Source organism: Aulonocara sp. 'chitande type north' Nkhata Bay, linkage group LG5 (assembly GCF_057382095.1).
Source record: "Aulonocara sp. 'chitande type north' Nkhata Bay isolate Kocher_YH1m ecotype deep benthic linkage group LG5, A_spYH_male_GT1.1, whole genome shotgun sequence".
In the NCBI taxonomy this organism is placed as follows: Eukaryota; Metazoa; Chordata; class Actinopteri; order Cichliformes; family Cichlidae; genus Aulonocara; species Aulonocara sp. 'chitande type north' Nkhata Bay.
The window spans coordinates 31,293,289-31,309,266 of NC_141348.1; the positions used below are offsets into that span (position 1 = coordinate 31,293,289).

At 38.7% G+C, this 15,978-nt stretch overlaps 1 protein-coding gene and 1 pseudogene across 2 annotated transcripts in view; one reads left to right on the forward strand and one right to left on the reverse strand.

The window, feature by feature from the left end:
* On the reverse strand, positions 1 to 651 carry LOC147331003 (uncharacterized; annotated as a pseudogene).
* An 11,333-nt stretch (positions 652 to 11,984) lies between these two features.
* The window catches only part of raly (RALY heterogeneous nuclear ribonucleoprotein), a 122,077-nt gene continuing 118,083 nt past the window's right edge, over positions 11,985 to 15,978 (forward strand). For both annotated transcript variants that reach the window (XM_086293019.1, XM_086293021.1), the window contains exon 1: positions 11,985 to 12,115. The gene's annotated coding sequence lies outside the window, so the exon portion shown is untranslated. The remainder of the gene's footprint in view (positions 12,116 to 15,978) is intronic.

Here is a 15,978-nt window from a genome sequence, read left to right on the forward strand (position 1 = left end):
TCATGAGAATTTCAAAGCTGTTCTTTAACACTCCGACACTGGTCTCTCAATCTCCCGTTGGAGAACCGCGAGCTTCCGCATGATGGTATCAAACTTGCACTCCGTGGTCTTGTCATTCCTTTGCTCAGAGAGCCGATTCTGAGAACTCACGACTGCAGTGAACTGTTCCACAATGTAATACAACTTTCGCTCAAAGGTATTCTGAGCAGGCCTCTCCTTGATGTAACCCAGTATAAGCTCAGAGGTGTTATTCTGAGTATTCACGGCAGCTGTAAGCGTCTCCAAGGTCTTAACCATGCTGCTTTCGATGAGCCCGTTCTAAGAAGTCGCGCCTCGTCCCATCGTTTCAATCCCAGCGGGCAGCCTTGGGGGGGTTTGAACAGCCGGTTCCGCTTTCTTAATTCTCCAATAAGCCAGGGCCAAGCCAGCTCCGATCAGCAAGAACCCTGTTATCATGGTTCCGAATAGGTAGATATCTTCAGCGTCCTCGATCGACAGTCCCGCCAGGCACACGACCCTCCATTTCTGCCACCCATCCATCGTGTATCCAGCGGAGAAAGTCCCTCCAGGGCACTCGGGCTCTCCCGAGCCCAGACTTCTCGTTGAGAAAAGGGTGTCAATAGCATTCAGAGACCAGTTGATCAAATCCATAATTCTCTTTAGGTTTTAGAAACAGACTGTGAGAGAGTGTTCCAGGGAAAGTAATACAAAAAAACACGAGACTAGACAAGGACATAAGAACTAAGCAGGGGAGATAAGGGAGAGGAGAGGAGAAAAAGTGCGTCCGCCTCCTCCGAGAGCCAAAAGTGCCTGAACATATCAGTGAATGTGTTGTATCAGATGGTCAGATGGAGAAAATTAAACTGTCATGTTCCTGGAGACGGCTACATGCCGGCACAATGCACACCTTGTTCATGTGCACTGCAGGCTGACATAAATGCAGTATATTGTGAGAAACAGCATGTGCATGATGATTTTTTAAAATCATTTTTAAAAGCAAAAGAATAATAATACACTTAAATATAACCGCACATGTGTTTAATCCCACTGACCTTTATTTGGTATCATGGAGATGCAGCTATGCTTACATTCCATTGTCAGACATTAATTTCAGTCTGGGAGCTTAGAGAATATGATGGTCATTTGAGTGGTTAGTTACAGAATTTTTGGCCTATCAGGCACGGTTTAGGGATTTCAAAGAAGCAACCAAAAGATATTTGTATAAGAAGTGGGAGCAATCAGCTCCTTCACAAAGCTAAATAACCAACGTACAATAATAAAAGTTGAGAAAAATTAACAAAAATAGAAAATAAGAATCAAACTAAACTGAAAATTATCAAAGTGAAAAATTATAAAGCGTCACATTCAAAAACAATTAATAATAAATACAAATATTCAAAACCTAAAAGAGGCTATACTTATATTTTAAACTTAATTCTTTATATTTATCCCACTCTTCTCCAATATAGGATCCTAGCTGCTCAGCGGTGACATTCTTTTATGTTGCATTTTTCATTTTGTGATGTAACAAATGTTTTTAGTTGTTCTGGTCTCCAGGCTGGCCAGTTCAACATGCAGACTCTTCTACTACGAAGCCGTTATAACAGATGGTTTAATCTTGCTGAGATATGCAAGACCTTCCCGAAAAAGATGTCATCTGGCTGGGAGCATAAGTGTTGCTCATATTCACATATGGCTTCTTCTTTAACTTGTGTTTGTGAATGGCACTGTGAACTGTACTCACAGACAATGTTTATGTTCTAGAAGTGTTCGTCAACCCACACAGTGATTTGCATGACAGAATCATGCCTGGTTTAAATGAAGGGCATCCAGAAGGCCCCAAATCATATCCATACAATATTGATTTTTGGCCTTATTCCTTGCACATATAGATTTCTCAAGATTGTTGGACTGTTTTTAGGATATTAGGGACATAATACTATATTTGAAGACAAAGACTTGTTACCACTTAACCCAATTAATTGCAACATATTGCTTGAGCTTTCTTTTAAGTACTCCTTAATTTTCCAGCATTTTATTTCCTCAGGTCGTAATTTTTGAGACATGTTGCTGCTGTCAAATTCAAAATACTTTTTGCGAAATAGGAACATGTCTCAGTTTAACATGTTTCTATGTTCTGTTGAAAATAAATTTTGGTTTATGACATTATTGCATTTGGCTTTTATTTACATTAATTTTAACAGTCAACAGGGCAAAACTCAAAGAGATTTCTAACCGTGTGGAAGTTTGTGGGAAAGTTAGTTTCCCTATGACCTCAATAAACACTATCTTGATGAGTTATGGGCTTGAAAGCTTGTTTCAAGTTTTACTGATTACAAAATGATATTGATTTTGTAAATAATGGCCTTCATTACAGTCAGAATTGACGATTAACAGGGGTATGATGAATAATTTCACTTAATTTCACAGTCAGACATGTGCTTGTTTTCTCTGACTGACTAAACAAGAAGAAGATGATGAAAAGAAGTTTGTGACTATGGAAACACTTCGCTTCAGGCTGCACAGGCTTTGACTAACCAGTGGCTATTTTGCACATTGTACAAAATATACCTTCATATGGTGGTGGTGGAGCAATCAGCAGCCCATAATATGTTGATTGCCAAGGTTACACTACATGATTCACATCATTTCCTACTAATAGAGGCAGCTCAGTGACTCTTTATGGCTTATGGATGGGCCCATTGTCATCCTGGAAGAAGGTACTTCTGTCAGGATCTATCTATCTATCTATCTATCTATCTATCTATCTATCTATCTATCTATCTATCTATCTATCTATCTATCGTGTGGTCTAATCACATCATATGCACTGGCTGTCTCGGACATCTAAAAATGTACCATACTGTACAATGTAATAGTATAGGATTGTTTTTACATTCAGACAATAAATGATCAAAGTTGCTGTTCTTCACTCTCATAAGAACATGAATTCAATCTTAAAACCTCTGAAGGAAATATTTAAAATCCTGGATTAATTATTATTTAAGATTATTCAAGCTTTTCTATTTATTTATTTATTAACAAGAACTAAAATGGTATTACAGCTCAGGTCCTCTCTTAGCCATTTACTCTAAGTGGAGATTAGGTAGATGTTGTATAATGACTGACTTAACAGAGTTTTTTTTATTGACTTTGATGTTTAACTTTCTTTATGTATCAGGTATAAAGGGTTAAAAAATTAGCACTGAATATACTGTTCTGTATACTCAGCCTACACTTGGGTTTAATAATCTGCTCACAAGCCCACTTCTCTGGCCTGTATATGTGTTCCCATCAATTTATTTTCAGGATGTTTTTTATGCCTTAACAAGATACTCTTTGTTGTGTGTCTCACATCACAAATCAAACCAGGAGACATTATTAAAGTGAAGTTAAGCTTTATTCACACCAGGCAAAGCCCACTTGCTTACGCACAACTTCCTCAGCTCATTAGGCACCAAAGTTGCCATCCCAGACATATTTTTGGGAACACTAACTTGTTAGGAAGCTTTTAGGGGGAAAAACAAAGATGTAGAATTTCCTGTCTAATCTGTGTAAAAGTTTCTGTGTAACATCCTCTAATTGGGGCTAACTGAGGAGAGAATGTAATTATTGTCTTTTTTTATCTGTTTTGTTTTGATGGCAAGATCTTCTGTGTGGTGTTAAATAGGTAAACTATATATGGCAACTAAATAAAGCTGTTTAAAATTTGGTTTCATATGGCCGATTTGTCCAGCTGAAATTATATATTTCTGCAGTTATTTTACATAAAATTTCTTCATTAAAATATTTTTTTTTTAAAAAAGCATCAGCATTAGTATCAAAAAGAAGAAAATTCAAGACATTAAAGTTCATGCAATAAAGAATGAAATTGTGAAATGTGTTGCACCTAATTTTAAAAGATTGGTTGTGATTTCTGGGCTCGCCCTGCATTTCTGCATTTCTCACACTTGTGTATTTAGTTGTATATTGAGTTTTCCTTTTTTTAATTAGCTGTGTTGGTTTTTATAATGCTGTCAATGCGCCATCAAATGAGACAGTTCTTATTACCAGAGTGTCAAATAGTGCCATTCTGTCAAAGCAGTGACATTTCGCGAATGCAAACAAGCTGTCCTTTCACGCCTGTGCCAAGACCCACCAGGAGCCAGATGCATAGCACTGTGTGTACACATTATCATAGCTTATAACAAAGGAGAACAAAACAATCATAAGAAAGGCAAATGCAAACCCTGCAAAATTGTTTTTTACATTTAGTCCCACCTATCCCTATTTTTCCTGCTCCTTTTCCATCTGGTCTTATATTTCCATCCATATCAGGCTCGACTCTAGAAAAATGAGTGTATGCATCATCTGAATTATGTGTGCGGTCCACACTTTTTACTGCAGACACATTCTTTATAAATGGCCGTTTATGTCTGGGAAATGGTTGCGGTGATAGTGATATGGGTCTCAAGCTCCAAACACATAATATATGGACACTGGTAAAGGATGCCTCATGATTATGTTTAAACTGACTGAGAGTGGCTGGGAGTCATTATTCAATGTGATGTTTAGGGCACCCAAAACCTTTAAGTAAAACAAAATGACTTCCAATGAGGACTGTGGCTGGGGACCAACTTTGCCAAACAGGAGATCGCTGGTTGGCAAACTTGGACATAGTCATGTTTTTGTTTTTTGTTTTTTAAAGAGGATCTCCCGGCATCTAAAGCCAAAGATCATTTTGCACGAATGTTTGGAATTCCAGGCATATCTGACAGCATTTGGCACCTTACAAAAAAAGATGTTGGTGAAAATGGCAAAGGACATTTTTGCCTGTATGGATGTATCTTCTTTAGCTATAGTACTCTAGTCCAGCGGTCCCCAGCCGGTTTAATGTCATATTTCCATGGACCAGCCTTTAACGTGTCGCAGATAAATACAACAAAATAAAATGATACGACCAAGACAACAACTGTGGTAAATATAATAATAAACGCAAATTCACCGTATAATTGTGTAACTGTATCAGCAGCATCCTCCTGAAATGCGCCAACAACATTGAGAGTAACAGCCTCCTCTCTGCCCCTTAATGCTCTCTGGTCACTATTGTAATGCGTAAATATTACTTTCGAAATAAGACACATAACTACAACACGGGAAAACACCCAGGGAAACTGAATTAATGATAAAAACCCTGAGAACCATAAATTTCACACCCGAGCCTCAACTCTCGCGGCCGGTACCAAATGACTCATGGACTGGTACCGGTCCATGGCCCGGGGGTTGGAGACCGCTGCTCTAGTCTGTCAGTGTTATTGTATAAATTACTACAATCTTAAACCAAAGATGAAAATGTTACTTTCTAAAATTTCTTTTACTGTACATCTGCAGAAATCACACACTCCACTGACACCCACAGCTGTTAACACTGTTAAAGGTCTCCCTGGACTACAGCACACACCTGTCCCATCTGTTTTGTACAGTAAAATGTCACTTGGAGGACATAGAGGGACGTCTGCCCATAAGAAGGTCTATGTTTCTATAAAACTTTAATTCACATGTATTTTCTTATGTTTCTGGACCATCTGGAGGGCCAAAGATAAACTTGTCGAGCAAGGCAGGCATTTTTATATTGATAGCAGAAAGCAGGTCAAAATATTTTCACCAGAGCTTAGGGGACCTTATTGGAGCTTAATGACTTGTCCAGTCAGATTTCCTTTCATAAATATGTGACCAAATGTTGAGCAACTGGATTATTTACTTATATTATTTAACAGTAATATATATTAGGCCTAATGTATTTTGATGGATGGCTAAGAATGACAGACCATTAAAAGCAATTACATGGGTACATTTGGTCAAAGACTGTTGTGTAATGTTTTTATTTTGTTATAAATGTAAAAAAAAATTTTTTAGGTTTTATTTGTCCTCGATTTAAAATGTCACAAATTTGTTGCTATGCTTGGGTTTCTTGTTTATTTGGGTTAGCAATTAATCAGACCTTCCAGAGCCTTCATATTGCTTTTCAAAGCAAACAGCTGTATTAAGAAGCTCTCTTTCTAACTCCTCCAGTCTTTTTTTGTCTGACAAAAAAGGGGAACAGCATTTGGATTCAGAGAACTTTGTTTCTTTTGTGCTTTGAAATCGGACTTCTCACTGAAGAAAATCACATAACTTGAAGAATCTCCTCAGCTCACTGTCTTTGTTGAGTGCAGCACCGAGTGAAGGAATATGAGACAATATATTCTGAGAGACTTTAATTAAAACATCCAGTGTGAAATCCCTCTGACTTATACCATAAAAGTGACTTTTAATCTCATATTTCAGTAATGCATATTTCATTTTTGTCTGCCTGCTGTTGTTGAGTTATTACAGTTTTTAAAAACTTAAAAGATACTTGTGATTCTGAGGTTTCTGCATTATATTTGCAGGTATAGTTTCTAAAAAAAGCACACTGCCTGCTAAAATAAGTGGTGCCAGGAGCTTGTTGATTTTGCCTTTTAAGGTAAACACATTTCATTGTAATGTTGAGCCTTTGTTAAATTACATTCATTCATTCATTCTCATCTGCTTATCTTTATCAGGGTCCCAGTGGTGCTGGAGCCTGTCCCAGCTATCACAGGGTGAGAGGCGGGTATGTTGCAGGGCTAACACAGAGAGACAAACAACCATTCATACCTATGTGCAATTTAGAATTACCAATTAACCCAACCACTGTTAAATTACATATGACAAATAAAATTTAAATAAAACTGAAACTGAAATAGAGATGTAAACAAACCCTCCTGGTATTTCTTTTCTCATTTTGCAGTGTAGAATACAGCCAAAAGGTTTCAACACTGCCAATATGATGGTCTCAACCATTATACACTCTTTGTTCTCTCAAAGGTCAACACTGTCAAATCAAGCTTGCAGTTGGTCAGTAGCACATTCATGTAATAAAGTTTACCAGAGTTCATGCTTTCATTTACCTTTGGGACTAAGCCTGCTGACTGGGTTGATGCCACTTAAACAAATGTATTTTTTGGTATTGATGTAGTTCAAAGAGCTTCAAATCTTATCATAGAAGAAAAATAACATTGTCTTCACTACTCATACTGGAAAGTTATAGCCATCTTTTATATACAGTTCATGTGTTAAACATTAGCGTTCATTTAGTTGGCTTTCTCGACAAATTCCATTAAGGAGAGTAAATCTAGCTATAAAGCATCAGCTAGATTAACACAAAGGGGATTCCAGAGTGAATGAAGTTTTGTAGAAGGACTTTGTAGAAATTGACTGGTTCACTACTTAAAGACTAGTAGACTCTTATTTATATAAATGCATAAAGTATATGTCTTTCCATCAAGGTGAACAGGTCAGACAAAGCAGTATATTTTGTAACACCAACATTGGCTCATATTTTGACTTACTCAGTCAGTTACAACTGTCTGCTTGTATTTTCTTCATGAACGTGGCTGCTCAAAGAGCAGGGGATGTTCTCCTTCTCTGCATCTGTTTTTCATCCTCTCTGGCTGTCGGTATCTTTCACCGTCTCCGTCTGCTGATCTGCTTCTTCTTTCTTCCCCACTCACTCTCATTTTAACGGCTCCTCTTTTTGCCCTTGAATGAAAGAAAACAAACAAAAAAAACCCCCAGAAACAAACAGCACAACACAATAAACAACCTTGCTCTTCCTGTCTTCGCATGCCTCTTCTCCTTGTCTCAGCTGAAATGTTTTCACAGATAACCGTGCTCATGTGTATATGTGTGTTCAGGATTGCCCTTTGGCTTTTAAGACTTTGCAACTTCACTGATGTCAACAAAACAAACAGCTTAATGCTTCGCGTTCATAAAGTCTCCCTGGCACCTTTGCAGCAGCAGTACAGAGTAAACAAGAGTAGCAATACAAACAGGGAGACACTTACTGTACATAAGATAAGATAAGATAAGATAACCTTTATTAGTCCCACACGTGGGAAATTTGTTTTGTCACAGCAGGAAGTGGACAGTGCAAAAGTTATGAGGCAAAAATTAGAATACAATAAGAATAAATACAGTACACAGCTGTACAGAATAGAATAAAATAATATACTATATACAGTAGAATAAAATAGAATAAAAATATACAATAAGATAAAAATAGAATACGAATGCTATATACAACTGAGTAAAAATACAACGATGCCAGAAAAGATTATTGCACTTAGTATTATTGCATATGTGTGGATGTGTGTGCTTGATCAGTTAAAGTCTTTATTATGGAGTCTGACAGCAGTGGGGAGGAAAGACCTGCGAAATCTCTCCGTCCCACACCGTGGGTGCCGCAGTCTCCCACTGAAGGAGCTGCTCAGTGCTGTCACAGTCTGCTGCATGGGGTGGGAGACGTTGTCCAACAGGGATGACAGCTTAGCCGCCATTCTCCTGTCACTCACCACCTCCACTGGGTCCAGAGGGCATCCTAGAACAGAGCTGGCCCTTCGGATCACCCTGTTCAGTCTCTTCCTGTCCCCAGCAGAGATGCTGCCGCCCCAGCAGACCACACCATAAAAGATAGCAGAAGCCACCACAGAGTCATAGAAGGTCTTCAGGAGTGGGCCCTCCACCCCAAACGACCTGAGTCTCCGCAGCAGGTACAGCCTGCTCTGCCCTTTCCTGTAGAGGGCGTCTGAGTTATGAGTCCAGTCCAGTCTGTTGTTCAGATGAACACCAAGGTACCTGTAGCTGTCCACAGCCTCAATGTCCATACCCTGGATGTTCAGTGGTTGCAGTGGAGAATGCTTGTGCCTGCGGAAGTCTACCACCAGCTCCTTGGTTTTACTGGCGTTGATCTGGAGGTAGTTCAGCTGGCACCAGTCCACAAAGTCTTGAGTCAGTCCTCTGTACTCCTTGTCGTCCCCATCAGTGATGAGGCCGACTATTGCAGAGTCATCAGAGAACTTCTGCAGGAAGCACTGGGTGGAATTGTGGGAGAAGTCTGCAGTGTAGATGGTGAAGAGGAACGGAGCCAGAACCGTTCCCTGTGGGGCCCCCGTACTGCAGACGACCCTGTCCGACACACAGCCCTGAGTCCTCACATACTGTGGTCGGTCGGTGAGGTAGTCCAAAATCCAGGTAGTGAGGTGATGGTCCACTCCAGAGTTCTCCAGCTTGTCCTTCAGAACCGAGGGAAGAATAGTGTTGAAGGCACTGGAGAAATCAAAGAACATGATTCTCACAGTGCTTCCAGCGGTCTCCAGGTGAGCGAGGGAACGATGTAGGAGGTGAATGACGGCATCATCCGCTCCAATGCCAGGCTGGTAGGCAAACTGAAGTGGGTCCAGTGATGAGCTTGTTAGGCGCCGAAGCTGAGCCAGGACCAACCGCTCCAGGGTCTTCATCAGGTGGGATGTCAGAGCCACCGGCCTGTAGCTGTTGAGGTCCTTGGGGCGTGAAGTCTTGACCTGTGCTTTGATGGGGTGAGAGTTAGGAGACGGGTTGCCAATCTATTCGAGGGCCAAAACAGAATGAGAGACAATCCTCACACTCATGCTTATGACTAATTTAGAATAGTTAATTATTTACTTAATTAATTAAGTATGTCTTTGGACTGTGGAAAGAAGAAAGTACATGGAGAGAACATGCAAACTCCACACTGGGAGGTGATAGTGCTAACCCCTCCATATTCTTTATAAATGTTTACCTTTCCCAGTTATAGAAATCATTTTTGCAGTAACCTTGTTTCATAGCAAACTGGGACAGAACAACGTAACCACTTTTTTAAAATAGTTTGATCTTTTATCATCTGTGGACTATCAAAACCCTAATCTTTGCTTACTAGTGTACACTGTGTAATTAACCACATCAATCTTTCCTTGTGCTGCAAAGCCAATTCTGCTCATATCCCTTTTCCAGCACACTATAGACTTTCTTGTTAAATGAGAATTGCAAAATCTCCCCTTCAGCATTGCATCACTTCAAAGAGTTCTAGATTTGATAGCTTATCAGACAGCTGCTCTGTTTGAATGGAAGAACAGGTCAACAGAGTTTATGGTGATGTCCAGAGTAGGGTGCAACTAACAAACTATATCCCCTTGTTGAAACACCAAATTAGAGGTGATTCTAGGATCAAAGCTTCAGGTGGGCTAAGCACCCAGTCACAATGTCATGCATACAGTGCTTTGTAATTAATATTAATAGAATAAGGTATTTGCAAACAAACTGGATCCTTTTTACTGTTACATATCTAAAATTAACTGGGCACATATTACTCTTACCTTTAAAAGGAATCTAATTGGTTGGATGATCTTTTCTAATGTTGAAGAAATGATTCTGAATGAATAATCATAGTTCTAATATAATACACCAGTTTTAGGGTTATCATATCTGAGCCCAGGGGGTCAGTTGTGTTGATTAAATGTAGTAAATTAACGAACAATTTGTAGCAAATTAGATTCACAGCATTGTTTCAGTCTCTCAAACACATAACTGCAGTCTATTTTACTTTTCATGCTTTTACATTAAAGTTTTTGAATTTATACAAACCCTTCTTTTATATTACACAATAAAGACACGATCCCAGGTACCCAGCTCTGTGGAGGATAGATTAGCAGTGTCTCACTCAAATCTATTAGCAGCCATCCTGTTCAAGCCATGTTCAGAGTGATATGAATCCAAATCAGTGATCATCAATGAATGTGGGTGAAACAGAGGATACCTCAGCTTTATAACTTTTGATGACTCTGACTAGTCCACTCCTGTTTCTTTTTGCGCTCTTGCCTTTTTGCTGTCTTCATCTAGCCCCCTCTCTCTGTTCACCCTCTCTATCCTCTTTTCTCAATCTTCATGCTGTCATCCAATAAAGAAGCATTTTTACATAACTAAATTCGCTAGGAATTGGCTGCTGGCCATTGACACATAAGATCTTTCTGACTTGCACTCTGAGGCTCTGCAATCAGTAAACAAACAATGAAGCCCAATTCGGCCAAACTAGAAAACTTTATTGAACTAATAAAATAAAACACACCAGCTCACTGGCTGGCAACTTGTATTATGGTAGCAGATTTATAGCTTATAAGCTAAAGTTATCTAAAAAGCTCTACTGCATTACCAAATGTTTTGACGCTATTTAGAGAACAAATATACATAATCAGCTCTTTCTGTAACCAAATGCAGGGTCATTGCTGTGACCCCCCAGAACCACTTGCACTTCTGCTTGTTGAAGTTTCAGGTAAAGTGTACTTTGAATAATCTCTTCATTTTCTTTTAACAGCAATAACCTTGTCGTGTTTATTACTAAGAAGCCACAGCGTGTGAGAGCTATGTAACATCATGACATCAAGAACAAAGAACATTTGACCTTGTTTTCGTTGTAACTTAAGCTGACAAAATAGACCATTAGAAGATGATGTCAGAAAATACTAGTAAAATACGTTATTATTGTTACTATAGTGTTTTTGAGAGGCTCTATAATGAAATTAAGGGATGCTTGAGCACCCATTAAAAAAAGGTCTAAATTCGCCAATGCACTAAACCAGGGGTGTCCAGTATAAGGTGCAGAGGCTAGAGTCAGTCCGTCACAGACTCCAATCTGGACCATAAACTTTTGATTTTTGACTGTGTTCATAAACTCTACATCTTTATGCAGATGAAGACCACCCCCATGGCCATTCATAATACAGCAAAATAATTAAGTAATAGATCAACAATTACATGATATTTTTTCCCTATGTAAATGTATGATGTTGTATTTTTTTTAACAATGGGTCCACATTTTTTAAGCCTGTGTTCTGTGAATGAACAATGAACAATGCTTTATGATTACAGGAAAATCTGGGCAATTAGCTACCAGCAGCTATGGAAAATTAGACACATGCAGTAAATTTTCTTTCGTTTTTCCTTCTAAGTGAGTGTCGTGCGCTTTTTAATCCAAGTGCCAAATTACCCACAGAGCTCCCAGCAGCAGCAGCAGCAGCAGCTCCCCCTCCTTGCCCGTGATCAGTGGTTTGCTCCAGTCGACACGCTGCTGCTGTTTGTCGCAGCTCCAGCGGCTGCTCTGCCACTCAGAGCTTCAGCCCGTTTACCGAGCGCACTCCGGACGTCGTCCCCGAACGCTGTCAGCTCTTCTCACCTTCTCACCGTCAGTCTCTTTCAGCGTTTTTACCTCCTACGTTGGAAGGTCAGTTCTTCCCCTCCTCTTGTCTTCATTTTTTCTTTCTTTCAGGTTTGATATCCCTTCTTTTTCTTTTTTTTGTCTTCTTTTTTGTCCCCCTCATCCCCTTGTTTTTTAGCTGTTGGATTTCTCTGTTATCCTGCAAGTCTTTGCCGGAGCTCTTTACTCTCTGCTTTGTGTTGTTGTTGGAGGGAAAACCAGTTTTATACCCTTTCTTGTCTTTATTTTCAGTTTCTTTTTTTTTCGTTACGTTTTGTTCACTTTTAAAAAAAAAATGAAATCTGCTGTTTTTTTAATCTCTTACAGAATTTATTTGGATTTTCATGAGTTTGGCTCTTCAGTTTGCCCACCCCATCGTAATCACACAACATCTTTTTTTTAATTCTTGTAAAGTCCAAAATGGATTTTTATGTATATTTGAATGCTGCGGGTGCAGCATGGCAGATGTGGGGATGCTGGTGCTGCTGATGATGGGCAGGTGTTTCATGGACCGATCAAATTCCACCGAACTGCTCGTGTCTCTGACGGGACTGCTTTTGCCCGAAGAGTGATCTCAGTTCTGTGAATACGTGTTTGCAGCTGCACACAGACAGAGACACAAACAGACACTAAAGTCTGTTTTACTGTCGGTCTTCGTGAAGCAGACCTGGAGCTGACAGGCTGGGTTTGTTACTCTGTCATGTCCTGTTCAGCGTTTCTGGTGTGTAATATCAGCAGACTGGCTGTTTGTTCCTGTTTTTGCAGATATGAGCTTCAGTGCATGCTGAGAGCTTTTTTTGCTCTTGTAAACCGTCACTTGGCTCCTTTAAGAGCTGTTTTGACATGCACACTTCATTCTCAGATCTATTAATTTGGTAGCAAATCTTGTATCTAGTTTAGTTTAATATTGGTAATATATTTCAAACTTACAACAACCAGTGTAGACTTTTGGAAGCTGTCTAACCTGAATACACCAACCTGCCGTTGTGTGTACTGGATTTTAAAATCAAACTTCTTTTTCTGAGCCAAAATTAAGTCAGTGAGAGTTTAAAACAAAGAAAAACATAAACATTTGCTAATATAAGAAGTAAGCGAAGGTGTAAATTTATATAAACAGTTTGGTGAGACATCCATCTCCTCAGCATACACAGAAAACTTTGTATCAAGCGCTTCGTAAGTGATTAAGATTTTTTTCTATTTCCCATTATTATAGGCAGCATTTTTTTATTCGTCTATGCTCTTGACAGTTCAGTTACTTATCAGATCAGTGAAGATTCAGGCTGCTGCAGCTGTGCTTGATTCTGCAAATGTGTTTCGTCATATTGCCAGAGAGCACTTGTAATAAATTTATGATTCTGGGTTAGTTTGTGTTTCTCAGTCTGTCTGTTCTTGATGAGAAATTGGATATATTTGGAATTATAATCATTACGTTTCAATTACTGACAGATTCTCAAAAACAATTTAATAATTTGGTAGCCACAATATTTAACATTTACTCTCACGTATCTGATACTCTAAAAGCTCCACTGATTAATACATTTGTGTATTTAAGTCTTGCAGGTGCTTTCAAGAACTGTTTGCTTAAGAGTGGTTGTGGCTCAGGAGGTAGAGCGGGTCCTCTAGTTTGTATGTCAAAGTATCCTGGGGCAAGTTACTGAATCCCAAGTGGCTCCTGATGCATCCTTCAAAATGTGTTCGTGAATGTTAGGCAAAGCGCTTAGCATGGAAAATACCCATATGGAAAAGATATATATAAATCTTATAAAGTTTTTATCTGTCTTGTATGAAACTTGTATGAAAAGCATACAAGAGTGAAAACACATATAAGATCCCTTGAAAAATTATATAATGAAACTTGTATGTTTTCTATACTTACTAAAAAATATATGAAAGTAATGAGAAAGTGGCCACTTTCATGAGTAAATCATATATGTTTTTACTATTTCTTTTCCATATGGGTATGCTTATATCAATGCACAGGTATGAGAACTGTGCTTGTAGTGATGACTGATGGACTATGCTGAGAATATTGTTGAAACCAGACAAAATTCTCTCTCTTTATACATTTCTGAGGTTTGCCTCTTTGCAGAGAAATCAATCAGTTTGCAGTTTGACACAAACACAAAACTCTGTATTGTCTGGAGGAGAGAGACTCGTTTCTTGGTAGAGAGCTACTGCTCACCTGTTTTATAGAATTAATTCCCTGCGGGGGAAAAGTATGGGTAAGGCTTGACATCTTGTTCGTCAGGATGTAATTATTAGAGCCAATGCGTGTCAGCTTTCTTGCACATATAAAACGTTTCAAATTATTAATAAGTTTAAAAAAGTTCATTTACTTTTCAAAGTCAGTGAGGCAAATGCTGTGACTTAATGTTGTTTCGCCTGCTCGGATGATTATGATAACTATCACATACTACATCATTCTAGTATGTGAGTGAGGTTAACCAGGACTCGGTACCCTCTCACTGCCATAGACGACATCATTTTCTGTTCATCCTAGAAGCGAGGAAATAAACTCCCCGGTGTGTCTCACTCACCAGCAGCAGTGGCTGTTTCGATTTTGTTTATGTGTCACACTATGTATGATATATGGGTAGAATAGTGCTACCTTAACCCCAGCACACATATCTAATAGCAGTATAAGTGGTCACAAAATTATATCTTTGTTTAGTCCTGGTTCACTTGTCAGTGTTTAGTGCTTAGGCATGAGTCCTGGCAGGTGGTGTTTTCAGGTGAAAAGCTTTTATATGCAAAATGGAACTAAGGAACATATCCTGCTGAATAACAAAGCACGTTAGGTGTTAATTGCAAGGCTTTGAAGGCATTTTTGAGCCTTACTGTGCATTCAGATTAAGAAAGGCATTGTATTTAAAAATGCTTTATTGATGGGTGCATGACTGAAGCGCAAGAGAGCGGATGAATTGCAATTCAAATTCGCAGGTTTTAAGGGTTCTCTAATACCCAAACAGTGTTTAATAGTTTATAATGATATGAGGTATATTTTATAAAAAGCTTGCACGTATTTGATAGGCCGGTGGTGCCCATGTCACTGCACTGTACAAATGTACAGTGTATGTATTTATTGTTTACTCTATTTAATTTGTAAAATATGTGTACACACACACACACACACACACACACGTAGAAAAATATTTAGTATACACATCCAGAAATGCATATACTATTATATATTGTACATATATTTATTAGTTTCAGATGTAGCCATTCTTGTATTTTGCTTGTTTACATTATTGTATTTTGCACAACTCTGTTGCTTGTGAAGCTCGCACACAAGAATTTCACTCACATGTGCTGTACCAATGTACCTGCACATGTGATGTGACAATAAAAGTGATTTGATTTGATTTGATTTGATGTAGAACTGTTTTTCTTTTTTAAACTGTTCAGTTCTCTCTGTTTCCTCAGACATCTCTGTGCAGACCTCTGCACTTATTTGCTGAAAGGTTTTTTAGTCCGTGAATAGCCTTTAGCATTTAAAAAAAAATCTCACCCCACAGAGTTGCATGCAAACCTTCAGATCAGTTAAAAGCAAAAAAACCCCAAAACAGGTGAGATGAAAGGTTCTGACAGTGACAATATTGCTCTTGAAATTAGCTCAGTGAACGCAGACTCACAGCTTAGTGACATAATAAAACCTGTCACAGTGAGAGCTACAGCACTGAAAATTAGATGCTCTTTCTCTTTTACACAGTGTTCTTGTTCAGCATTCAGACAGCTGTATTGATAGAAAAAGAGAAAAATGAAAACATGGATGAATAAATAATGATTCTGAATTATTAGAATGGTTTTGTTAATTATTCAGTACCTCTGAGCTGATGATAAATAGATGTTACTGCATTTTGGCTCCATATGTAGAAACTCATTAGTGT